The 27,731-nt window shown below is 43.0% G+C and overlaps 1 protein-coding gene across 1 annotated transcript in view; it reads left to right on the forward strand.

The window, feature by feature from the left end:
- trappc9 (trafficking protein particle complex subunit 9) overlaps positions 1-27,731 on the forward strand; it is a 698,770-nt gene that overhangs the window by 38,098 nt on the left and 632,941 nt on the right. The gene's annotated exons all lie outside the window — the stretch shown is intronic.

Here is a 27,731-nt window from a genome sequence, read left to right on the forward strand (position 1 = left end):
GTGAGTGAATATGGGTGAATTGTGAGGCATAAGTTGTAAAGTGGTTTTGGATAAAAGCTGTTATATAAATGCAGTCCATTTACCGTTCCATTTACAATTAAATGCAGGGTTTTGAACGGTGGGCCTTTTCAATCTCCAACGCTGAGGCACGTGGCAGATTTCTGTATTTTAAGGGATGGTTTGCAATTTTGCAATCCCTATTTCTGTTTTTCCTGCTTACCAATTATGTTGTCGATCGTGTTCTTCATGCTGGATGACCCACAGCTCCGCTTAGTTAGCCACACGCTAACAAGCTAACGCAAATCAATGTCCCCTTATCTGTAAGAGCCGACTGAAACAAACTGAAACCTAGTCCACACGGTGCACAGATATAGATTTCAGTTAGTTGCAGTCAGCTGGTACAGACAGGAACCTGTCCCCATTGACTTTGCATTAGTTTATCCTTTTTTTCTTTTTTTTTTTTTCTTTTTTTAATATAAATAGGGACAATGCATATTAATGAACATTTTCATGTAAATATGCCAGATTATAGCCAGAGGCTAATTTCCATCTGTAGTCCCTTCCTTTGCATGTTGATGTTAACGGAGCAGACGATTACAAATGCACATGCACCTTTCTCACTGCGGCTGCCTGGCAGTGTCGTCGCGGGGTTAAGCATATTCGTTTGCCCTGCGGTGGCATCGTCAGGTGGCCGCCACGGAGGAGGCCTATTATGATGGAGAATGAGAGACGTATCCTCTTATAATGTGTACTTTTGTATGCGTTTCTTCTTTTTTAAATATTTTTTATGTGTTCTGTTTCTGTATTACATTGCATACAATTTGGGACCCTCTCGAAAACGAGATGATGTCTCTCAAGGGGTTTTCCTAATAAAGAATTTCAATATACTTTTAAAGTGTTTTAGGTGCCAGGTGTTAAAGTGACTGGTGCTTGTTGTGCCAGAGTGCTAATGTGCTCATTCTATTGCACTTGAATTGTAAAGTGCTGGAATTTATTTGCACATTAATTGTAGATTGTACGATGTCCTTTTGCACAAAATGTCAGTATTGCACAAGTTATTGCACTGGATAAGCATACAGTACATAGATGTATTTATGTACGCGTTTTGAAGAAAGGTGTATACACAGATTGTAATTGCATACCCAGTATGAAGAACAGCATGGGGTATGCTGAGAAAAGACTACTGACCGACAACAGCATTGTTGGGCAGTGTGTCAAAGTGTCATTGAGCAAGGCACTTAACCCCTAATTGCTCCCGATGTGCATCACCGTCGGTGTGTGAATTAGTGGTCTGCAAGGGCCTTGAAATAAAGCCCGAGCCCTGCCCGAGCCCGTGAACTTCAGGCCCTGCCCGAAAATAAGCCCGACTGTAAATAATATTTTAAGCCCTAGCCCGCATGAAAACCTGAAAAAAATTATTATTATTATTATTATTAAAATATACTTTTTTTTTATTTGTTTTAAATATTCGAAACACGGTTTTATATGAACGTAATAAATAAACAAAACTAAGAAGCATTTACATAGCCTGTTTCGCAATGCCGTCTCTCCCAGTGCTCGCTTATATAGACTGACTCACACATCAGCCTCTAAAACGTATTGAAGGCTATAGAATCTTCTTTGACACACACACACACACACGACACACAATAGCCTACTCAGTCAAACAAACAAACAGAAAACAGAAATCAGATTTCGAGCAGAGCAACAAAACAGGTAGCGAGTCGCGACCCAGCAAATAATAAACATATCACTCACCACGACGTCAGCAACGCGTTGAACACCGTTAACAAAACCGGCTACATACATCCCAAGAACAAATTAAACCGTTCGCCAACTGGCTATATTCCAACACAACCAATCGAGTTGAACTTGTCCCCTGAGTTCCCTCTGCGCGCTGCAGTAATTACATCCAAATGTTTCTCTGGCGCAAAAGAGAAAGCGAATCTTAAAACGAAGGTTATCATATAACCCTAGTTATATGAGAAAAAAAAAAAAAGAAGAAAAACACAAAAAAAAAAAAAAAAAAAAAAAATCAAAAACGCCGGTGCCCGGGCCCGGCCGAGCCCGAATTATTTATTAAAAAAAAAGCCCTACCCAGCCCGAACCCGCCGGGCCGGGCCGGGCCCCGTCGGGCCTGGGCAAGGTTGCAGTGCACTAGTGTGAATGTGTGAGTGAATGGGTGAATGTGAGGAACAAATGGATAAAAGCGCTATATAAATGCACCATTTACCATTTACCTTTACCATAGTGTCCTGTATCACTGTACATATTAATACTACAACTCTGTACATACATCTGATTAGCACTATTACTCAGTAGTATTAATTTATATATTTTATACTCAGTTTATTCACCTGTACATTGTATATTACTATTGCACTTTACTGTTACATTTGCACTGTGGTTGGATGCCAAACCTCTTTTCATTGTACTGTATTTGTGCTGTATAATGACAATACATTTGAATCTAATCTAATCTAATCTAATATAATCTAATTCAACCACTCGGTTAACAGCCTCTGCAGATGTTCAGAACGTTGTATGTCAGACTGATATATGTGAGCACCTTACATTGATGCTACTTAAGAATCCCGAACGTGAAGCCGGCTGCAGCGTGCATAGCAAATCATGCTACAAGTGATAAAATATGCAGAACAAATGTCAGGAGTCACAGAGATGCATCACGGTGTCCTTGAGTCAAGGTGCTCTCCACTCTCCTCTCACGGTCGTCTTGTAAAACATAAGCCCTGTGATCAAGTGTCGGCTGCGACGTAGAGGCCTTCAGTCCTCCTTGTCTTGTGTTGCCTTCTGTTGCCTTCTGTTGTGTTGTCTTGTGTTGTCTTGTGTTGTGTTGTTGTGTTGTCTTGTCAAGTTTCAAGTTCAAGTTTGTTTATTATTTGTCATAATAAAATACAGAACACTTTATGATGGAATGCTTGTTTCTGTATGAACCCCTGGTAGTGTGCAGTAAAACAAAGTAAGTTAAATTTTTTTTATTAAGAAGTAAGTAAAGGAATGTTCAGTCAATATACAATACAAAGTAAAATGAGTAACTGTGAGGTACAGTACAATGCAGAAATGAAATGAGGTACAAAACTTAGGGTAAGGTGCAAATAAGGTGCATGAGACTCCGGTAGCGCTTGCCTGACCGCAGCAGTTCAAAGATGCAGTTGTTTGGGTGACTAGAGTCTTTGATTATTCTCTTAGCCTTGGCACTGCAACACTTGTTATAAATTACCTGGAGAGTGGGAAGCCCACCTCCAATTGTCTTGTCTTGTCTTGTCTGTGTGTATGTTGTTTTTCATCCATTCATTCATTAAAACTAGGGATGTCCGATATTATCGGCCTACCGATATTATCGGACAATATCGGCATTAAAATGTGATATCGGAAAATATCGGTATCGGAAATTAAGAGTTGGACAATATCGGTATATCGGTATCGGTAAAAAAGCCAATATCGAGCATCCCTAAAACCTTTATTAAAACAGAAATATTAACTGAGGTTTCCCTCATTTACAGTCTCGTCGACTTTAGCCTACATACAGAGTTAAGAAAAGAAAAAAGCATATAGAATCACACTGAATATAAAATCACAACAATAACTAAGGATAGCAATCAATTAAAACATGTACAACTTGATTGACAAAGGTTGGAGATCGAGGTTTTAGACTCTGCAACAGAGGGGAGAATCTCAAGCTTTAAGGACTGTTGGAGTTCATTCCATGAGCTATGGAGCATCATAGCAAAATACAGTAGCACCCTGTTCAGAGCAAACTGGGGACCTTAAGGACCAGCCAGTCACTAGAACGGGTTCCATAGGTTCCAAAAGGTGTTTGTTGTGCCTCTTCATCAGCGAGGACCAACCAACCTTCTCATAAAGGACACAGTGATGAGTGTCATATCTATCTATCATTAGTGATGAATCTGAGGGCAGAGTGATATACAGAGTCCAGGGATTTAAGGGTTGAGGCCGCAGCATGCCTATAAATTACCCCACCATAGTCCAGGACTGATAAGAAAACTGCTTCGACAACTCTCTTCCTACTAATCAAAGGAAAGCTGGTTCTGTATAGGAAGACAATTTTCTGTCGCAACTTGTCCACATGGAATTGAAAGGTAAATTTGATTCTTGTTTTAATTCAAATCATGGAAAAATTAAAAAATTGACCTGATGCATATAAATTAGATACATACACATTTTTATCAATGATCATGAAACATTCTAATCACTTCATATTACATGACAATTTTTACACCAATAAATAAGGCTATGACATTATGCCATAACTGACAACACATCACTGATTATAACAGGGTAGTGGTACATACGATAATAATAATAATAATAATAATAATAATAATAATAATAATAATAATAATAATAATAATAATAATAATAATAATAATAATAATAATAATAATAATAATAATAACTTTATTTGTATAGCACTTTTCATACAGAGGTTGCAGTTCAAAGTGCTTCACAACAGTAAAAAATACAGGCATAAGCGAGCATAAAAAGATAGACAGGTAGAATCACAGTGTTTCACATAAGGATCTAGCATCCCAATAGGCTCTCCGCTTACAGTTTTCAGTAACACAAATAGTAAAAATAGTTTAAAATGATTCAGTTTAAAAATAGTCAAAAAATTATAAAATAGAACGGACATAAAAAATACAGGCATGAGCGAGCATAGCAAGATATGGCAAATCACAGTGTTTCACATTAGGATCTAGCATCCTAATAGGCTCTCTATTCAGTAATACAAATAATCACAGTGTTTCACATTTGGATCTAGCAAATAATAAAAATAGTTTAAAATGATTCAGTTTAAAAATAGTCATCAGTAAGAAGTAAAAAGTGCAATAACCGACACATGAATTTGATAGGCAGTGTATAAGAGTAGGCAGGGTAAAAATAGTGCAGGTAAATACAAGTTGTGTCAGGATATCCCTGATGTTTCCTCTTGCCACTAGGTGGTAGCAGATATCTATCAGTGAAATGCCTGAGCAAAGAGATTTTTAAAGTCTTTTAAAGATGTCTAGCGAGTTGGCTTCCCTGATGTTTTGGGGTAGTTTGTTCCATAGTTTTGGGGCATAGTTGATAAAGGCTGCATTACCGATCCTCTTTTGACTGCTTCTGGGAGCCTCTAGTAGTCCAGCAGCTGATGACAGGATAATTCTTGTATCTAAAAGACTGAGTTGACAAACAAATAAACACTTACTAAGCTACCCTCATCAGCTGACAAACAACATAACAAGTAATATAAAGCAGGTTAGTTTCACCCAATATGTCCTGGCCCACATACCATCTGGTGACAGTGGGTCAGGAGGTAGAGCGGTCGTCTGGTAATTAGAAGGTTCGTGGTTAGATTCCGGCTCCTCCCGGCAGCGTGTCCTTGAGCAAGACACCTAACCCCGAACTGCTCCCAGATGAGCAGGTTGGCACTAGGGATGCACCGATCCGATATTGGTATCGGTATCGGCCACCGATATCAGTAAAATATCTGGTTCGGGTATCAGTAAGAAATCGGATTTCTTTTTTCTTTTTTTAATAATAAATAAAATAAGAAATAACTATTCAGTACATTTATATCTATGTGTTCATTTGTTACATTTAGTTTCACTAAGTTAGGAAAGTAATGTTTTAAGTCAAGCCTGATGTTGCCTTGCACAAAAGAATGATCCCTGTCTCTTCCACACAGTGACAGTGAGGCATACAGTTTATTAATTGAATGAATGCAGTTTATTTTCTGTCTTTGTTTACAACAAATCAAAAACACACTTGTGATCGTTTACAATTCTTAAAAACAAAATATATTTTAATATAAAAAACAAAAAAAAGTGGATAAATATATATATATACTTTTTTTTTTACTTTTTTGGAAAAAATATTTGGACAATGGGTATCGGATCGGTATCGGCCGATACCCAAACCCAAGTATCGGTATCGGTATCGGGACTGAAAAAGTCGGATCGGTGCATCCCTAGTTGGCAGCTTGTATGGTCGCCTCCGCCGTCGGTGTGTGAGTGAATGGGTGAATGTAAGGCATATGTTGTAAAGTGCTTTGGATAAAAGCTGTTATATAAATGCAGTCCATTTACAGTCTGGTCGTCCAGTCTAAAGTTCAGTCTCAACTTTGGTTTTATAGATGAGTTAATAATAATAATAAATAAAAATAAATTCATTTATATAGCACACTTTAAACGCAACAAGATCTCAAGGTACTTCACAGCAAAAGGGAAAATAAAAGGTTAAGAGTAAAAACATAAAAACATAGGAGCAGTAAAAACAGGCCCTAGTGGAAGGCACTTGTAGACCAGCAGGAGAATCTTAATCTTTATACGCTGGTTTATTGGCAGCCAGTGAAGGGAGTGGAGGACCGGGGTGATGTTTGAGTTTACTGTAAGTCAGTCTTTGCCCCCCCTCCCCCCCCTCCCCCCTCTGTAAGTCCCTAAAACTGACCTCACTATAGATGTGACCAGTGACCTCCCTTTACATTTTTTTGTTTATCACCGACACCCACAACAGCTGTTAATCCCATAGTGTGGCCTCAAATACCCCATCACTGTCTTGGTTCAAGTCATCCTCTGTTCTATAGCAACATAGATGGAAAACCTCTTTCTTTTATCTACCAGATTGTGGAGATGCCGTAACATAAGAATTTGTAGATGACATTGAGTGATATAAATAATTATACATGTCCCATAGGTGACAATATGATAGTTTGAAGAACTATTTAGCTTCCAACTACCTGTACTTCAAGTTTCAAGTTCAAGTTTCAAGTTTCTTTAATAGTTGTCATACAGAAGTACAGAATACAGAATTTATACAAAATGCTTCTTACTGTTGCGCTCCAGAGACTGTGCAAGACAAGATAAGTATGAAATAAAATAACATAGTAAAATTAGAAGTAAAAAAAATGAGGTCACAGTGTTCAGTTTAGACATATGTACAATGTTCGATGCATGGCATATATACGGTTATTTAGCTAGGTTTGTCTAGCCTCCAGAACAAATGTGTTTCACATTCTTATCTTATAAGCACGTGAGATTCATTGCCCTCACAGAGATGGACGGAGTGAGACTTAATACACCATAACAAAGGAAGATGTCATTGATTAAAATTCCTTTCCCATACGCTAAGGGCTGAGTGTGGTCTTCTTTCTGGGTGAAAACATTTATAAATGTGACATCTTCTTTGTAGCTCTCTAGACCCTGACCACAAGCCACCACAGCTGTTATCTCATAAGTGCTACTCTTTTGTTGCTCCTGCCTCCATAGACCACCTCTCACCTCCAGGTCACACACCACATGCCTGTCTGTCCTCCTGTCCCTTATCACCCAGTACAGACCGGTACAATTGACTGTTTCTCATCAGTGGTCCCTCAACCCAGTATATAGATGTGGAATAAGAGTCAATGACCCCTAATCAAATATGGATAAAGAAGATATAATTCTATGGTGAATTTTGGTACATCGTGAACAATATAATTTTTGTTTTATTCAGTAAGTCAGACTAACTCGATCCCAGTAAACACTCGGTACAACACAGTACATTTATTTTTTTGTTGCATTAACTCATTCTGCGCTAAACCCGAGATTTCTGCACACCGGTAATGGCGATCGCGATGGAACTACTGGGATTATTCATTTTGGAGTACCTTCTGACAAAGGTAAGGTATATTTTACCGAACCTAAAACATGCTTTTGTATTGATCACAGCGTTGTATTTTACCGAACCTAAAACATGCTTTTGGTAACGATCACAGCTTTGTAAAACGACCCCCCCCTTGATGACTTTGTGAAGAAACATCTATATTTGATTTTGATTTGATTTGATATTTTTTATTTTCGTGTCTTACATACAGATGTATGCCCAGCCCATATGGGCTTACAAGACACATAACAATAAGTATATAATAATATACTTTACCAATTACTTAACAAATGACATAGACCAAGATGGCCATAAAGAAAATACAAGAAAATACAATAAAACGTAATATAACACAAGCTGTACTCAATGTAAATAAACAGAAAAACAAGGTGAATTCAAATACAATTATATAGGATACAGTGTGTTTTGTCTCAGGTGCCATGCCTTCTCCAAAAATCCTGCAAAACCGAAGATGTCCTCCACAAAAAAAAAACTCAACATACAGCTCTCAGACTGCCAAAACAAATCTGGGTTTACAATTTGAATTTTTTCAAATAAAGCCCTCCTCAAAGTGGTGTACAAAGGGCAATAAAAAACAAAATGATATTCATCCTCCACCACTCCCAGATCACACAGAACACACAACCGCTCCTCCTCAGGTTTACCCTGGAATCTACCCACTTCCACAGCCTATACCTTTGATTTGGAAATAATATAGGTTTCAGGTGAGCAACCCAAACGATTTGCGCATATGCATATAACACGTCATATCTGACTTCCGGTCTGACCGCGGAAGAACATGGCTGCTTAACTCGCGAGCTCCCCGACAGCAGAATGATGTAGCCCCGAGAAACATTTAGTAAAAACACCAGGGTATATATTTAATAGGGATGACAGAAGGGGCTATCACGAGACGTAGGGCGACCACGATTACAACTGGAAAGGACGACGGAATGGCAGAGAATGACGAAGTAACGGGAGGAAAAGATGGCGACGATGACTGTGAACAAGAAGCCACGCTGTTGAACATATACAACGAGCTCAAAGACTTCAGAAAAGACAATGAGCGTCAATTTCGGGAGATAAGAAATGACATGAACAAAATGAACGACAGGCTCGATGAAACTGAGGGGAGAATCGGAGAAAATGAAAATGTGCTTGGTGCGGCGACGGTTTTAATAAAAAAGCTAATGCAGAGGCAGGCCGACGTGGAGGCTAAGCTACTCGACCAGGAGGGCAGGACGAGGAGAGAGAACCTGCGGGTGTATGGTATCCCGGAGGAAAAAGAGGGGAAAGACATGCATGGATTTCTAGACGGCTTGTTTAAAGACGCCCTCGGTCTGCCTCATGACATGGACCTTCGTATCGAAAGAGCACACCGGGCACTGGCCCCGAGGCCTAACAACCCACAGCTGAAGCCACGGTCAATCGTGGTTAAGTTTGGGAGTTACAAAATGAAGGAAGAGATAATACGCCGAACTTGGCAGAAGAAGAACGTCTCATGTGGCAACGATCGCTTCTATGTCGACCATGACTTCCCCACTGAAATACTGAAGAAGCGAGGAGAATATGCCGAGGCCAAGAGAATAATGAAAGAGAAGAATCTCAAGTTCCAGACACCGTATCCAGCGAAGATGAGGGTATTCTACGAGGATGGCACCCGCCTATACCAGAGCGCGGCGGAGGCGACGGCGGATATGGCAAAGCGTGGATTCAAGATCACCGTGGTGAACCCGACTACCGACCCGGACCGAGAGGAGATAATGCGGCTGTCTACCTGGCAGACGATGGGAAGAAAACGGGGACCGGGGGACGACATGCAGACGACGGGGACTGAACGCCCCACACAGCAGGGCAATGGTCATCACGGATACCGGGAGAAACTACAGGGATTCAGACGGGGACAGTCGGAGGCGGACAATTGAGATAAAGTTCATGAAGCGCATGAATACAGATAAGTCACGGGGGCATCGTCATAGAGTAAATAACATCAAAAAATATCTATGTATATAGAGAAAAAAAAAAAAAAAAAAAAAAAAAAAAGTGAGTGGAAAAGAGAAAGAAAAATAATAATAATAAAAAAAAAAATATGTGAAATGAAAATAGAGGGCAATGGATAGAAGAATATAATAAAAGTATGGGAGGGGAAATATCCCGGATGGATACAGGAAAAATATAACGAAATAAACCACAGGCCATCGTGGCTATGTCATAGAAGTTACAATGTACCAAGATATATCTGAAAGATATACAAATGTTAATGGCTGGAAACGTTACCGTTTTGTCAAGTTCAGTTGAATTGATCACACTGTATATAGATTACAGAGTGAGCCATACGTTACGTCAGGGTTTACAAGATAATAGGGGCACAGTTTTGGGCAATCTGCCTCGTGCCGTATGCACTCCTCTGTTAGTCGAGGGGGACCAAGGTGCATGGGTGAGTATCGATTTCACCCTCGGTACGACTGTTCTATCTGGGGTCATATCGAACGTAGCTTGGGTAAATGTGGGGGGGGGAAGTGTATTTATGTTTTTATATGTTCTTTTTATTTCATTGTATGCTATACTATTGTATATATATCTTCACAGTCTCAGGCACTAGACTACGTCATGGATTGCACAGGGGAGATGCATTACGAGAAATATGGGGCTGATTAAAATAATATCGTGGAATATAGACGGATGTCATCATCCCATTAAGAGAAGGAAGATATTGACGTTCTTGAAACAAAAAAAGGCAGATATTGCACTAATTCAGGAATCACACCTGGATGAGGAGGAGTCGGCCAAGCTTAAAAGGGATTGGGTGGGACAAATATACTATAGCACGTTCTCTTCTAGGAAGAGGGGGGTGGCAATATTGGTGAGAAGAAACTTAGACCTAAAGGTACACAATAGTTTCTCACATGATGAGGGAAGATGGGTTATACTGGATGCTGATTTAGAGGGACAGAGGACTACTTTAGCTAATATATATGCGCCCAACGGGTCATCCTCAGACTTTTTCCATGAGGTATGTGAGGTGATCAGGAAAATAGGGAATAGCAACGTAATCATAGGGGGGGACTTCAACTTGATTGGAAACACCTTGATAGACAGATCATACCAACCCAAAACCGCTGACAACACAGGGAGACTGGCGGTTGGTGTTCTGATAGAGGAGTTGGGTCTAGTGGATGTGTGGAGGGTTATGAACCCACAAGAAAGAGACTACACGTTTTACTCTCACCCACATTCCTCATACTCTAGAATAGATTATTTCCTGATCTCTAGCGCACTGGTAGAACAGGTTGCAAGTACTGGGATAGGGAACATTGTAATATCTGACCATGCTCCGGTTGATTTAGTGATCACATCCATGGAAGAAGGGCAACGATCTCGGAGATGGCGATTCAATAACCTGATGTTAAATGATGAAGGTTCGTGTACGTACATTAGAACTATATTTAAGGAATTTTGGGAACTTAATGAAGGGTCAATAGATGATAGTGGCATAATGTGGGACACATGTAAAGCTTACACGAGAGGACGACTCATACAATACGGTGCGATACTAAAAAGGGCGGAGAAACAAAAAATTACAGCGTTAGATGAGGAAATTAAAATACTTTCGAAACAGCACAGCCAAAGACCAGACCCAGAAACGTGGAGGAACCTAAGCAAATCCAAATACGAATTGAACAACATATATCAAAAGAAGGCTGAATATGCGTTATTTAGGACCAACCAAAGATATTATGAACAAGGGGAGAGAGCGGGTAAAATATTAGCGAATCGGGTTAAACAAATGCATAATCAGAATATTATATCCTCGATTCGTAATAAAGATGACAAGATTATTACGGACAAAAAGGAAATTAATAATGTCTTCAGGTGCTTCTACCAGGACTTATATACCCCACAGAAGGCGGTGGATCAGCTAAAAATGGACGCGTTCTTCGACAAAATCAAATTACCATCATTATCGAAACAACAGGTAAAATCAATGGAGGGGGGGGTCTCGATAGAAGAAATACACGCGGCAATCAACAGCCTTAAATTGGGTAAAGCACCAGGAGACGACGGGTTTACTCCCGATTTCTACAAACAATTCAGTGATATAATCGCTCCGAGATTATTAAAAGTATATGAGGACTCACTGATAAAGGGGGGATTGCCCACTAGCTTGAGATCTGCCACTATTACATTACTACAGAAAAAGGGCAAAGACCCTCAATGCTGTGGAAGCTATAGACCTATATCCCTGAGCAATTTGGAAGAAAAAATATTGGCAAAGATACTTGCGAATAGAATAGAAGATGTACTACCAACTTTGGTGCATTCAGATCAAGTGGGCTTTGTGAAGGGGAGAAACTCAGCTGATAATATCCGCAGACTCCTACACATAATGTGGAAGGTAAGGAATGATATAGAACCTACAGTGGCCTTCTCATTGGATGCCGAAAAGGCCTTTGATAAGGTGGAATTTGCATTCTTATTTCACACGCTAGAGCGCTTCGGGTTCGGTCCATCGTTTACTGGGTGGGTAAAACTGTTATACACAAATCCGATGGCATCAGTATTGACCAACGGGATCGTATCCTCGCCCTTTAACCTAGGGCGGGGGACGAGGCAAGGTTCTCCGCTTTCTCCCCAAATGTTTGCGCTTTTCCTCGAACCACTTGCTATCGCACTGAGGACTAATCAGGACATCAAAGGGATAATAGCGGGGCAGGTAGAACATAAATTATTTTTATATGCGGACGATATCTTATTGGTATCCAGCAATCCCCGAACAGCAGTTGGGATCATTGGAAATGTTATCGAGTCCTTCTCCGAAATATCTGGGTACACAATCAACTGGAGCAAGTCAGAAACAATGCCTCTCTCTAAATGTTGTCCCCCTGATATCAGAAGGGGGTGGCAATACAGATGGATGCCGTCAGGGTTGATATACCTAGGAATAAAGCTGATCCCAGGTCTGAAAGAATTGATGCAAGCCAATATTGCCCCTATAATCGAACACATTAGTGCTCTGACCCAGAATTGGGCCAAAATGAATATGTCCCTCCTGGGAAAGATAAACCTAGTGAAAATGATACTAGCTCCCAAATTAAATTATATCCTATATATGTTGCCGCTGACTCTCCCGACCCAGTTACTCAGACAGTATGACAAAGTCATTAATGTATATCTGTGGGGGGGCAAAAGGCCGCTATTTGGACGGGCCAAAATGTATGCAGCAAAGGAAAATGGCGGTTTATCCCTGCCTAAACTAGACTGGTATCACTATGCATTCTCGCTCTCCCAGCTCTCCAAACTGAATCACTCGTCTGAGGAGGCACCTGCTTGGGTCAAGATGGAGGAGGAAATGATATATCCCTCATCTCTGGAATCCTTCCTGACACAATCAGACAGACCTATACCTCTTAAAAACCCTTTGATGGCATTTATCAGGGAAACGTGGAATCAATCGCACAAAATGACTGGTGATAGCCCATACTTAACTACGAGAGCCTCTATATGGTATAATAAGAAACTAATAATAAGATTGGGAAGAAATCAGTCATATGGGACGATTGGGTTAAAAGGGGGATACATGTACTAGGTGATATAGCCGGGGAGGATGGGGTTTTGCCTTTTGAGGATATTAAGGAGGATTTTGATATAGATAATAAAAACTTTTATAAATTCCTACAGATTAGACATTGTATATCGTCATCAATAGGAGGACCAAAGTGCGGCCCAATTACTGCAATTCAAGAAATATTCTATAAAGGATGGCGCAGGAAAGGCGGTGCGTCAAGATTTTATGATGTTATAAGAGAATACAATGCACCCAAATTGGCGGGTTTGAGATTGAGCTGGGAGAACGATGTACATGAGGAGATTACTGAGGAAATGTGGGAGAAACTGGTATCCAAATGGAGTAAATTCTCTAGGGAGGCGCAATCACAACTTATTTTTTACAAAGTACTGAACAGAAGCTATTGGACGCCTAGTAAACTGGCCAGACTGAAATTAAGGGACAGTGACATCTGCTGGAGATGTGAGAAGGAGACAGGCACTTTACTGCACATGTTGTACGAATGTGAGAAGGTCCGGAAAATGTGGGATCAAATTGTGATATTCCTAAGTAAGGTCCTGAATGTGAAGATAAATAACGCCCCAATGGCATGTGTTTTGGGTATAGTACCGAAAGGGATTAAACTGCCTAAATACCGGGGAATGTGGTATAGAATGGCCATGATATCAGGATGTAGAATTGCATTACGACATTGGAAATCACCTGTTGATATTACTTTTAAAGAATGGATGGAACTAATGTTTCGGACAGCATCATATGAAAGGGTGACATATAGAGTCGCAGGGAGAGAGGATATTTTTGCTGAGATATGGGACAGTTTTCTACACCTGACTGAACGATCTGAGGACAAATGAGTAAGATGGGATTACAATATTATCAAGGATGAATATGAAAAAGGGGATTTGATCTGATGGTACTTGTGCTCTATAATATATTATGTATATATGTACATATATTTTATGTCCGGATGGTGTGTCTATGGAACGGTCACTGTCTCTATCACACTCACATGTGCGCAGATATAGCCACATACAAGTATCTAGGATACACATATTCATATGTGTACATAATAGGTTTACACGCACTCATATACACAAGGATAAGGTATACACGTCAGGGGCACACATACATGCACATACTCATATATAGGAAATAGACATACATACACCTACATATACACATAGTTGAGATATAGGCTTTCACTGACACATAGGGGGATACACAAGTATATAGGAGACACACACATGCGTAGCTGAAACGTAAAAGAGAGAAAAGAAAAGAAAAGATGCAGCACATACCTGCTCGCAGGTAGATCGGTCTACATGTAACGTATGACGTATATATATATATATATATCAGGGATGTATATGCACAATGTATAGTATGTTTTTTTTTTGTAAGTGCTTCTTTAATTTCCATGTCAGTTATTAGTGTATTTGTATGAGTCTCTTGCATGTTTTGTATGTTGTCACAAAAAATGAAAAAGGCGAATCTTGGATGTTGCATATTATGCTGTGAAAAGGTACTCTGTAAATAATGTAAAGATTTGTGCAAAAATATCAATAATAAAAAAATAAAATAACACGTCATATCTGATGAACATTGACCCCTGCATCTGTCACTGGATCCACAGCTTCCTCTCTAACAGACAACAGAAGGTCAAAATCAACAACATCACATCCCACCCTCTATATCTCAGCACAGGAGCCCCCCAAGGCTGCGTCCTTTCACCCTGGCTTTTCTCCCTATACACCAACCTGCTCATATCCCTCCACAACTCCATCAAAGGCCTCATCACAGACAACAATGAAACAGAATACCGTACACAGATCAACCATACAGTCACCTGGTGCACAGACAACTCATCAAAAACCCAAGAACTCATCATCGACTTCAGACGCCAGCCAAACCTCAAATCCCCCATATCCAACTCCGGCAAACCCATAATCACCACAGACTCCTTCAAATTTCTTGGCACCCACATAAGCAACAACCTCAAATGGAAAACCAACACAGACCACATCCACAAAAAAGCCAATCAATTACTCTTCTTCCTCCACCAGCTAAGAAAATACAGAATTAGAAAACATCTCCTGCTCCATTTTTACCAGGCCATCATTCAAAGCATCCTCACCTTCTCCATAACAGTTTGGTACAGCAGTCTGGACATTCACTCCAAAAGCAAACTGCAAAGAATAATCAATAAATCCTCCAAAATAATCCGCACCCCCCTCCCATCTCTCGAATCACTCCACCGCCAAAGCACAATTAGAAGAGCTAGAAAAATGATCTCTGACCCCACTCACCCAGCACACCATATCTTCCAGCTGCTGCCCTCCGGGAGGCGCTACAGATCCCTGATCACCAAAACATCCCGCTTTAAAAACAGCTTCTTCCCCACTGCCATACGGACACTGAACTCCCTGTAGCAACCCCCCCTACCTCTGTTGCTATGGACATGGACATGGACATAAACTGTGATATTGTGGTCTTTGTAATTATGTATTTAACTGAAAATTATCAAACGCTGGCGCCAGGGAGTAAAGATGGGAAAACAGCGTGGCAGTCAATGAGGAACACGCCAACATTATTAGAAATGTCTTCTCCAGAGTCGGACAAGAAGATGGATACCAGTTTCCTCTCTGTGTGTTCAGTAGAGAGCTATCTGGCTGCAAGCTAGCCTAGCTTAGCTCAAATGAAAGGAAGCAGATGCGTAGCGGCTAGCTTATGCGTTGGCCTAAAACACCTAAGCCAGGCTAGTCGCTTTATTCATTCACAATGTTGAGGCTCCACAGAGAAGGTTACATTTCTTTCTTTTTATTATACTTTGTACTTTTATTATACTTTGTATTATAATTACAATATTATATATATATTTTTTTACAATAAAAATTTTTTAGCCAGTGATCTGGTGCTTTTAATTATGGTAGAGGCGTGTGATTTTTTTCCATACCCGTAAAAGGAAGGTTTGCGAAGACGCTCTCTGATTGGCTAGCCCGCTCTGATTGGTTTAGCTCCGAAGGGCTCTGGGATAGAAATGTCCGCCTTGTACATATATATTCTCTACTTCGAAGTGGTTATGCTTTGGCCCTCTTTCGAAGTGGGTTATGCTTAGAGTTTGGAATCAGGGCTGGTGGTCCATCGCCCTGCTCTAAAGATAAACTCTAAGCATAACCCACTTCGAAAGAGGGCCAAAGCATAACCACTTCGAAGCAGAGAATATATATGTACAAGGCGGAAGAGCCCTTCGGAGCTAAACCAATCGGAGAGTATGCGGGCTAGCCAATCAGAGAGCGTCTTCGCAAACTACGGCTTTTACGGGTACGGGAAAAAACGTGCGGTAAAGGTTTACCGCTTCCCCCAAACAATAAAGCCTACAATGCCCAGAGGGCATTGCTCTATCATCTCTTTGTAATGAGGACATATTTGAAGGCTGTGTAGATTAGACTACAATTCTAGTTTCTAGTTTTGTGGTTGAGCCTACAGTACATAGTCCTCATTCCACATGAACAAGCCCCCCCCCCCCTTCCGACTTTTAGTTTTATCGTATGTTTTAACCAACTCTGGTAATTCTCACCATTGACCATATTCACACGGTGGCCATTTTGCTCTTATGTCATGCTCAGGTTGCACACCACAGTGTGCCTCCCACTTCTCCATTAGACACAGACAGGGGTGTAAAGTACTTGAGTAATTGTACTTTGTTACAATACTTAAGTACTGTTTTTGGGGATTTTTACTTTACTCAAGTGTTATTAGGTTTGTATACTTTTACTCAATTACATTTCAGAGAAAAAAACATACTTTTTACTCCTTACATTCAAAATGCAGACTTACAAAGTACACATCTCGCAGGTCCAACTATTTTAATTAGTATATTTGTTTCTCTGGCCGAACTAACGCTAATGTTATTAATCATGCGGCCGCACTTTATTTAAAAACAGCCAATCAAATCCCCATCAATGGAAAATTAACCCGCCCATACCCATGCTGATTGGTCCTTGTGCAAGACTAGAAAGCGGGGATCTTTGATTAAACACCTGCTATCGGAAGTACTATTTTAGTACTTAAGTACATTTAAAAGTAGAAACTTTTTGACTTTTACTCAAGTGTGTTTTTAGCCACATACTCTTGACTTTTACTTGAGTACGATTTTGAGATGGTACCCATACTTTCACTTAAGTATCATTTCTGTGTACTTTTTACACCCCTGGACACGGAGAATGATTTTGATGTGTGAAATCGGCAAAGGGGTCCTTTGAGACCACTCAACAGATCTTAACAGATCATATATTCTGAAGAACTGTCTCTTTGTCTCTGTGGTATACATATGTCTCAAATAATCGTAGTACATAAGGTGGAGGTTGTAAATACTTTTCCTAATTCTAGCCATGCTCTGGTATTAAAGGTGCTGTAAGTGGTATTTTCTTGGTGTACATAAAATAATAGCTCTACATTCTGACAGCCATCCCTGATATAGTGTCTGGTCAGTAACCTGTGTCTCCCAGTCCCTCCACTCTGCACTAAACGGAAAAGAAATGTTCTGGTATCCCGTTCCCACTTTATCCAATCAGTAAAGAGAACTCCGAGTCCACACTGCAAAAATGGTCTTGACAAAAATAAGAAATAAAAAGCGAATTTGGCTCGGCAGGATTTCTTGGAAATATCCTGATTGGATAAAGTGGGAGAAGGGTACCAGAACATGTATTTAGTGTTTACTGCGGAGTGGAGGGACTGGGAGACCCATATTACTGACTAAACACTCAGCATCAGTGATGTTCTGTCAGAATGTAGAGCTACTTAAAATGTATTTTAACTTACGGCACTTTTACAAAGTACAATGGCCTCCTTGGAAAACATTGAAGCCCACAGTGGAGCTCTGCCAGCAGCCCGGAGGCCCCCAGGAGAGGCCCCCGCAGAGAGGCCCCCAGGAGCCTGTAGACGGCTGACAGGGAAGCGGAGTGCGGTGATCGTGAGCCGTCTGGCAGGAAGTGTCGGGTGGGAGTTTATCGAGCAGTAAGAACTGGAGCAGGAGGCTGGAGAGAGGGAGGGAGGGAGAGTGAAGGAGATAGAGAGAGAGGGGAGAGAGAGAGTGAGTGAAGGAGAGATAGAGAGATGGAGAGAGGGAGGGGGGGAGAGAGAGAGAATGAGAGAGAGGGAGGGAGGGATGGGGGGGAGAGAGGGGGGGGGGGAGAGAGACAACGGGGCTCAACGGTGCATTCCAACAGGCTGCTGTAGCTCGAGATACAGAGTGGCAAATGGATTTTTAATTGTCTTGGTTGGGTTTCACCTTTCTCTTCAATTACCAAGAAACAACAAACACTCACTCTCTCCCCCCTTCACTCTCTCCCCCCTTCACTCTCTCCCCCCTTCACTCTCTCCCCCCTTCACTCTCCCTGTCACTCTCTCCCCCCTTCACTCTCTCCCTGTCACTCTCCCCCTTCACTCTCTCCCCCTTCACTCTCTCCCTGTCACTCTCTCCCTGTCACTCTCCCCCTTCACTCTCTCCCCCTTCACTCTCTCCCTTCACTCTCTCCCTTCACTCTCCCTGTCACTCTCTCCCCCCTTCACTCTCTCCCTTCACTCTCTCCCTGTCACTCTCCCCCTTCACTCTCTCCCCCCTTCACTCTCTCCCCCCTTCACTCTCTCCCCCTTCACTCTATCCCTGTCACTCTCCCCCATTCACTCTCTCCCCCCTTCACTCTCTCCCCTTCACTCTCTCCTTCACTCTCCCTGTCACTCTCTCCCTGTCACTCTCTCCCTGTCACTCTCTCCCTGTCACTCTCTCCCCCCTTCACTCTCTCCCTGTCACTCTCTCCCTGTCACTCTCTCCCCCCTTCACTCTCTCCCTTCACTCTCTCCCCCTTCACTCTCTCCCTTCACTCTCTCCCCCCTTCACTCTCTCCATGTCACTCTCCCCCCTTCACTCTCTCCCCCCTTCACTCTCTCCCTGTCACTCTCTCAGTCACTCTCATCCCCCTTCTCTCCCCCCTTCACTCTCTCCCCCCTTCACTCTCTCCTCCACTCTCTCCTCCACTCTCTCTCCTTCACTCTCTCTCTCCTTCACTCTCTCTCTCCTTCACTCTCTCTCTCCTTCACTCTCTCCCCCCTTCACTCTCTCCTCCACTCTCTCTCCTTCACTCTCTCTCCTTCACTCTCTCTCTCCTTCACTCTCTGCTTCACTCTCTCTCCTTCTCTCTCTCTCCTTCACTCTCTCTCCTTCTCTCTCTCCTTCACTCTCTCTCTCCTTCACTCTCTCTCTCCTTCACTCTCTCTCCTTCACTCTCTCTCTCCTTCACTCTCTCTCTCCTTCACTCTCTCCTTCACTCTCTCTCCTTCACTCTCTCCTTCACTCTCTCTCCTTCACTCTCTCTCTCCTTCACTCTCTCTCTCCTTCACTCTCTCTCCTTCACTCTCTCCTTCACTCTCTCTCCTTCACTCTCTCCTCCACTCTCTCTCTCTCCTTCACTCTCTCCTCCACTCTCTCTCTCTCCTTCACTCTCTCTCCTTCACTCTCTCTCCTTCACTCTCTCCTTCACTCTCTCTCCTTCACTCTCTCTCCTTCACTCTCTCCTCCACTCTCTCTCTCCTTCACTCTCTCTCCTTCACTCTCTCTCCTTCACTCTCTCTCCTTCTCTCTCTCCTTCACTCTCTCTCCTTCACTCTCTCCTCCACTCTCTCTCCTTCACTCTGTGTCTCCTTCACTCTCCTTCACCCTGTCTCTCCTTCACTCTTATCTCCTTCACTCTCTCCTTCACTCTCTCTCTCATTCACTCTGTCTTTCCTTCACTCTCTCTCCTTCACTCTCTCCTTCACTCTCTCTCCTCCACTCTCTCATTCACTCTCTCTCTCCTTCACTCTTATCTCCTTCACTCTCTCCTTCACTCTCTTCTCCACTCTCTCATTCACTCTGTCTTTCCTTCACTCTCTCTCCTTCTCTCTCTCCTTCACTCTCTCTCCTTCACTCTCTCTCCTTCACTCTCTCTCTCCTTCACTCTCTCTCCTTCACTCTCTCTCTCCTTCACTCTCTCTCTCCTTCACTCTCTCTCTCCTTCACTCTCTCTCTCCTTCACTCTCTCCTTCACTCTCTCTCCTTCACTCTCTCCTTCACTCTCTCTCCTTCACTCTCTCTCCTTCACTCTCTCTCTCCTTCACTCTCTCTCTCCTTCACTCTCTCCTTCACTCTCTCTCCTTCACTCTCTCTCCTTCACTCTCTCTCCTTCACTCTCTCCTCCACTCTCTCTCTCCTTCACTCTCTCTTCTTCACTCTCTCCTTCACTCTCTCCTTCACTTTCTCTCCTTCACTCTCTCTCCTTCACTCTCTCTCCTTCACTCTCTCCTCCACTCTCTCTCTCCTTCACTCTCTCTCCTTCACTCTCTCTCCTTCACTCTCTCCTCCACTCTCTCTCCTTCACTCTCTCTCTCCTTCACTCTCTCTCCTTCACTCTCTCCTCCACTCTCTCTCCTTCACTCTGTGTCTCCTTCACTCTCTCCTTCACCCTGTCTCTCCTTCACTCTTATCTCCTTCACTCTCTCCTTCACTCTCTCTCTCTCATTCACTCTGTCTTTCCTTCACTCTCTCTCCTTCACTCTCTCCTTCACTCTCTCTCCTCCACTCTCTCATTCACTCTCTCTCTCCTTCACTCTCTCTCCTTCACTCTCTCCTTCACTCTCTCTCCTCCACTCTCTCATTCACTCTCTCTCTCCTTCACTCTTATCTCCTTCACTCTCTCCTTCACTCTCTCTTCTCCACTCTCTCATTCACTCTGTCTTTCCTTCACTCTCTCTCCTTCACTCTCTCCTCCACTCTCTCTCTCCTTCACTCTGTCTCCTCCACTCTCTCCTTCACTCTCTCCTCCACTCTCTCTCTCCTTCACTCTGTGTCTCCTTCACTCTCTCCTTCACTCTCTCTCCTCCACTCTCTCATTCACTCTGTCTTTCCTTCACTCTCTCTCCTTCACTCTCTCCTTCTCTCTCTCCTTCACTCTCTCTCCTTCACTCTCTCCTTCACTCTCTCTCCTTCACTCTCTCTCCTTCACTATGTCTCTCCTTCACTCTCTCTCCTTCACTATGTCTCTCCTTCACTCTCTCTCCTTCACTCTGATGACTGGAAGCACCGATGGAGGGCCCGTCCGAGGACGACCTAGATAGAGATAGATGTAGAGGTAGAGGTCTAGAGACAGTGTCTCATGAGGTAGAGCGGTCTAGAGACTCTCGTGAGGTAGAGCGGTCTAGAGACAGTGTCTCAGGAGGTAGAGCGATCTAGAGACTCTCGTGAGGTAGAGTGGTCTAGAGACAGTGTCTCAGGAGGTAGAGTGGTATAGAGACAGTGTCTCAGGAGGTATAGCGGTCTAGAGACAGTGTCTCAGGAGGTAGAGTGGTATAGAGACAGTGTCTCAGGAGGTAGAGCGATCTAGAGACTCTCGTGAGGTAGAGTGGTCTAGAGACAGTGTCTCAGGAGGTAGAGCGGTCTAGAGACAGTGTCTCAGGAGGTAGAGCGGTCTAGAGACAGTGTCTCAGGAGGTAGAGTGGTATAGAGACAGTGTCTCAGGAGGTATAGCAGTCTAGAGACAGTGGCTCAGGACTCAGGAGGTAGAGCGGTCTAGAGACAGTGTCTCAGGAGGTAGAGCGGTCTATAGAAAGTGTCTCAGGAGGTAGAGCGGTCTAGAGACAGTGTCCCAGGAGGTAGATCGGTCTAGAGACAGTGTCCCAGGAGGTAGAGTGGTCTAGAGACAGTGTCTCAGGAGGTAGAGCGGTCTAGAGACAAGTGTCTCAGGAGGTAGAGCGGTCTAGAGACAGTGTCTCAGGAGGTAGAGCGGTCTATAGAAAGTATCTCAGGAGGTAGAGCGGTCTATAGAAAGTATCTCAGGAGGTAGAGCGGTCTAGAGACAGTGTCTCATGAAGTAGAGTGGTCTAGAGGCACTGGGTCTCATTCTCCAAGGACTTACGACAAAAAGGGCTTTCTCTTAGGGCCATTTGAGACCTTTTCGGGACGATTTTGGGATTCACCAACCGTCCCAATAAAACATATATAATTAATATTATATTATAATATGTTGTCTATATTCATGTCTTGCCCGAAAAGGTCTCAAATGGCCCTAAGAGAAAGCCCTTTTTGTCGTAAGTCCGTTGGAGAATGAGACCCACTGTGGCTCAGGAGGTAGAGCGGTCTAGAGACAGTGTCTCATGAGGTAGAGCGGTCTAGAGACAGTGTCTCATGAGGTAGAGCGGTCTAGAGACTGTCTCATGAAGTAGAGCGGTCTAGAGACAGTGTCTCAGGAGGTAGAGCGATCTAGAGACAGTGTCTCAGGAGGTAGAGTGGTCTAGAGACAGTGTCTCATGAAGTAGAGCGGTCTAGAGACAGTGGCTCATGAGGTAGAGCGGTCTAGAGACAGTGTCTCATGAAGTAGAGTGGTCTAGAGACAGTGTCTCAGGAGGTAGAGCGGTCTAGAGACTGTCTCATGAGGTAGAGCGGTCTAGAGACTGTCTCATGAGGTAGAGTGGTCTAGAGACAGTGTCTCATGAGGTAGAGCGGTCTAGAGACAGTGTCTCATGAGGTAGAGCGGTCTAGAGACAGTGTCTCATGAGGTAGAGCGGTCTAGAGACAGTGTATCAGGAGGTAGAGCGGTCTAGAGACAGTGTCTCATGAAGTAGAGCGGTCTAGAGACAGTGTCTCAGGAGGTAGAGCGGTCTAGAGACAGTGTCTCATGAGGTAGAGCGGTCTAGAGACTGTCTCATGAAGTAGAGCGGTCTAGAGACAGTGTATCATGAGGTAGAGCGGTCTAGAGACTGTCTCATGAGGTAGAGCGGTCTAGAGACAGTGTCTCATGAGGTAGAGCGGTCTAGAGACAGTGTCTCAGGAGGTAGAGCGGTCTAGAGACAGTGTCTCAGGAGGTAGAGCGGTCTAGAGACAGTGTCTCATGAGGTAGAGCGGTCTAGAGACTGTCTCATGAAGTAGAGTGGTCTAGAGACAGTGTCTCAGGAGGTAGAGCGGTCTAGAGACTGTCTCATGAAGTAGAGCGGTCTAGAGACAGTGTATCATGAGGTAGAGCGGTCTAGAGTGTCTCATGAGGTAGAGCGGTCTAGAGACAGTGTCTCATGAGGTAGAGCGGTCTAGAGACAGTGTCTCATGAGGTAGAGCGGTCTAGAGACAGTGTCTCAGGAGGTAGAGCGGTCTAGAGACAGTGTCTCATGAAGTAGAGCGGTCTAGAGACAGTGTCTCAGGAGGTCGAGCGGTCTAGAGACAGTGGTTCAGGAGGTAGAGCGGTCTAGAGACTGTCTCATGAGGTAGAGTGGTCTAGAGACAGTGTCTCATGAGGTAGAGCGGTCTAGAGACAGTGTCTCATGAGGTAGAGCGGTCTAGAGACAGTGTCTCATGAGGTAGAGCGGTCTAGAGACAGTGGCTCAGGAGGTAGAGCGGTCTAGAGACAGTGTCTCATGAAGTAGAGCGGTCTAGAGACAGTGTCTCATGAGGTAGAGCGGTCTAGAGACAGTGTCTCATGAGGTAGAGCGGTCTAGAGACAGCGGCTGGTAGAGCGGTCGTCTGGTATTCGGAAAGGTTCGGAAGTGTCCTTGAGCAAGACGCTTAACCCAACTGCTCCCGATGAGCAGGTCGGCACCTCGCATGGTCGCCTCCGGCGTCGGTGTGAGTGAATGTGTGAATGTGAGGCACAAGTTGTAAAGTGCTTTGGATAAGAGCGCTATATATAAAAGGCAGTCCATTTACCATTTACGCGTCTCATTTTCCGGGAGAGAAAGCCTAGGTGTCTGGTAACCCCCTCCCCTTCCCTTTCTGACCCGGGCCGGAAGGCGTGCCGGTGCCATTCAAGATGGAGCCGGTGCGCGACGGGGCCGATTGCTCAGCGCTGGCACCGCTGGCATTAATTATCTGGGTGGTTGTGCTAATTGGATTGGACCAAGACACCCTTCCAATCCTGGCTTGAAAAAAGACCACAGATGAAGTCATATTATTTCCCCCCCCCCCCCGCTGGAGGAATGAGAACAACATCCACAGAAAGAGAGAGAGAGAGAGAGAGAGAGGGAGATAAAAGCCACAGTGTCCCTCTGGATCACTAACCTCACAGATGAGCACTGGTTCTCACATGAAATCACTGGCAGACAGGTGGAACGACGCGGGCTATTTTTAGACCGCTTAGTGGGTGCTGTTTCTCAGAGGGGGGGAAATAACTTATGAAGGATTTGCATTAATAGTTTTTTCAAATGGCACAGAGGGAGAGAGAGAGGGAGAGGGAGAGGGAGAGAGGCAGTCAGCCTGAATGAATAATAATAACCGACCACCGTGGAGAAACTCTGATAATTAATAACATTCCGGTCATGATTGTAGCTCACGGAGTCGCTGTTTCACCCCGAGGGAGCGGTAGATTATTTACCCAATGTGGGTTTTTTTATTCGCCTCCCTCCCCGTCTCCCCTCCTGTTTTCTTTACCTTCTACTGAACCAACACTTGACAGCCCCTGGAGCAGAGCTGGGCGGGGGGGGGGGGGGGGGGGGGTTGAAGTTCTTATGTAACCGCTAGTGTCGAATCTCCAGCGCTATTAAGACGTCTTGTGGAGTTTCTGCAGAGCAAATAACACTGGCTGTTTTTTTTGTTTTTTTTCCACACCACTGCTGTTCATATATTATGTTGCTTTGCGACGGGGATGCTTGGATTTTTAGGAGATCTGGGTCTGTCGGGATGACGTGCAGGTTTTATTTTGGTGCTTTTGTGCACACACTAATAATAATAATAATAATAATAAACTTTATTTTGTGTAGATAGATAGATAGATAGATATTTTTATTTGTCCACTTTCATGGACATTTGTCTTTGGCTTCACCATGGTAGCAATCAACAAGACAACACAGTACAAACTTCATACAGGCACAAAAGACATTGGCCCAATACATAGACAAAAGAGAAACAACAACAACAACAACAAAAACACGGACAGAGCTTCAGGTACCTAACCAGTGCCATGGTTAAGATTTAACTCTAAGAATTCATAAGAGCGGGCGGCTAAGTGGCGCAGTGGGCAAGGCGCTCGCCACTAATGCAGGAGATGCTGGGTTCGAGCCCAGCTCTCGCCGTTGCTACCAGCTTGGCTGGTCGTTCATACTAACACAATTGGCAGTGTTAGGGGTGGGAAAGCTGGTGGGTGGGGATTGGACGTTGTGGACAGCGACTCCTACAGGTCGGTTGGTGCGCCTGTACAGTAGAATCAGGAAGCAACGGGGGCGGCGTGACCCTCCCACGCGTTACTCCTCGCCACTGAGAGATCGCGCTGTGCAGGTGAAAAGATGCGACGGCTGTCTCCTCGTGTACCGGAGGGGACACACGTGATGCAAGGCTTGGTCCTCACTGCAGCCGACCAGTGGGAGGCATAGTCTAGCAACGTTCAGGGAGAATTGGCGAGGCGAAATTGGGATGGGAGAAAAATAGAAAAAATAAGGAGAAAAAGTGGATAAAAAAATTCATAAGAGCAATGGAATGTGGGATGAAGGACTTCTTAAATGTTTTTTTTGGCCCCAAGGTTTCCATACCAGGTTGAGATATCAAACGTTATCAAGCGTTGCATAGCTTTCTTGAAGATTCTGTGTTAGCTATAAAGCTCATGTATAGCACCTTTCATACAAGAATTGCAGCTCAAAGTGCTTCACAGCAGTAAAAAATACTCACAAAATGAGCACATAAAGTGCAGACGTATAACAATCACATCGTTTTTCACATCAGGATCCAACATCCCAATAGGCCACCTTGTTTATGGTTTGATTATATGGCAGTTTTTAAATAGTTTTAATAGTGCAGTGCAATAAAATAGTTAGTCAAATAGAATAGGCAGAGTAAAATGATGCAATAGTGCAGTGCAATAAAATAGTTCAATAAAATCAAATAGCCCTCATTTACAGTACAATAATCAGTGTTGATGTAATGAGTCTAGGTGGCACAACAGAGCAGTGTATAGCTCTTAACACTTTTGAGTTTCTTTACAAAGTTCAGTTCTTTATACAGAACAACAGAGCAGTGTATAGCTCTTAACACTTTTGAGTTTCTTTACAAAGTTCAGTTCTTTATAGAACAACAGAGCAGTGCATCGCACTTAACACTTTATAGAACAACAGAGCAGTGTATAGCTCTTAACACTTTTGAGTTTCTTTACAAAGTTCAGTTCTTTATAGAACAACAGAGCAGTGCATCGCTCTTAACACTTTATAGAACAACAGAGCAGTGTATAGCTCTTAACACTTTTGAGTTTCTTTACAAAGTTCAGTTCTTTATAGAACAACAGAGCAGTGCATCGCTCTTAACACTTTATAGAACAACAGAGCAGTTTCCAACAGAGCAGTTTCTATAGTGCAGTTCTGAATACTCATAATACTCATAATACTGGAAAAACCCCTGTCTTGTTGTTCCACTCTGAAGATTTTATTGTATGCGCTGAATATACACTCGGCCTACAGTATATTTAGCTCCTATTATAGCAGTCTGTGTCGAGTGTAGATGGACGTGTCGGGATCATTTCGCCGTATAATTTGATATGGAAGCCTTCTGCTTTAGGAGATGTCAGTCATCAGCCTCGTCTCTGTGATTAGAATGTCACTGTGAACCTCTCTCTCTCTCTTTCTCTCAATTAAATTAAATTAAATTCAGTTCAAATAGGCTTTATTGGCATGAAGTACCGAAGTACTTATTGCCAAAGCAAGTTTAACATGCATCCAAATAATTACATATTAGTAAACAAAATTATTATAACATTACTAATAATACAGTACAAGCTAAAACAAGTCCTTTTAAACAATCAACAAAACCCATTCAATTACAAAAATAATCGGGTAATACTTTACAGATGTAGCGATTCAGAAATATTTACCACGAGCTTGTTTCTCTTGGTGTTTGACAGCAGTCACATATTTTGCAGCTAACACTGCACACTGACCTTTCTCCCCACAAAGATATTACTGAGGATCTGAGGATCAGGGAGATGGATAAACCCAGAATAATCTCAAATCCTTATATATTTGTTACAGTACAGTGATTGTGTGATCTCTCTGATGACAAAGTGAACACAGCCTGGGCCTCTCTGGGCAGCCAGTTTTGCCAGTTCTGCCTGTGATGGCTTGTTTCCATGGCCAGGCTGTGTCCACTCAGTCTGTACTGCCCTGCAGAAGCTACCACAGTGACTACAATATTTTTCAAAATTGAGTTCTAAGTGAAATTTTACCTTCTCAATATATGTTTTATCTTGTGACAGAGTTCAATCTTGCTCTGTTTTAGAGAAAGGGGCCATAAAGAATTACAGTAACTACAAAATCACTGGATAGTGTATAGTCAAAGAACTTCAAAGGCCATTTGTCTCAGTTTCACTGTAGTTTCCATAGTTACTGTGGTAGCTTCTGCAGAACAGTGAACTTTTTATTTTACATGAAACACAATACAGTAATAACAACTATAAACAGGACTTCAGAGGACATAGTAACAACAACAACAATAACGACAACGGAA

The sequence above is a fragment of the Notolepis coatsorum genome (assembly GCF_963971535.1).
Source record: "Notolepis coatsorum genome assembly, chromosome: 4".
Classification (NCBI taxonomy): domain Eukaryota; kingdom Metazoa; phylum Chordata; class Actinopteri; order Aulopiformes; family Paralepididae; genus Notolepis; species Notolepis coatsorum.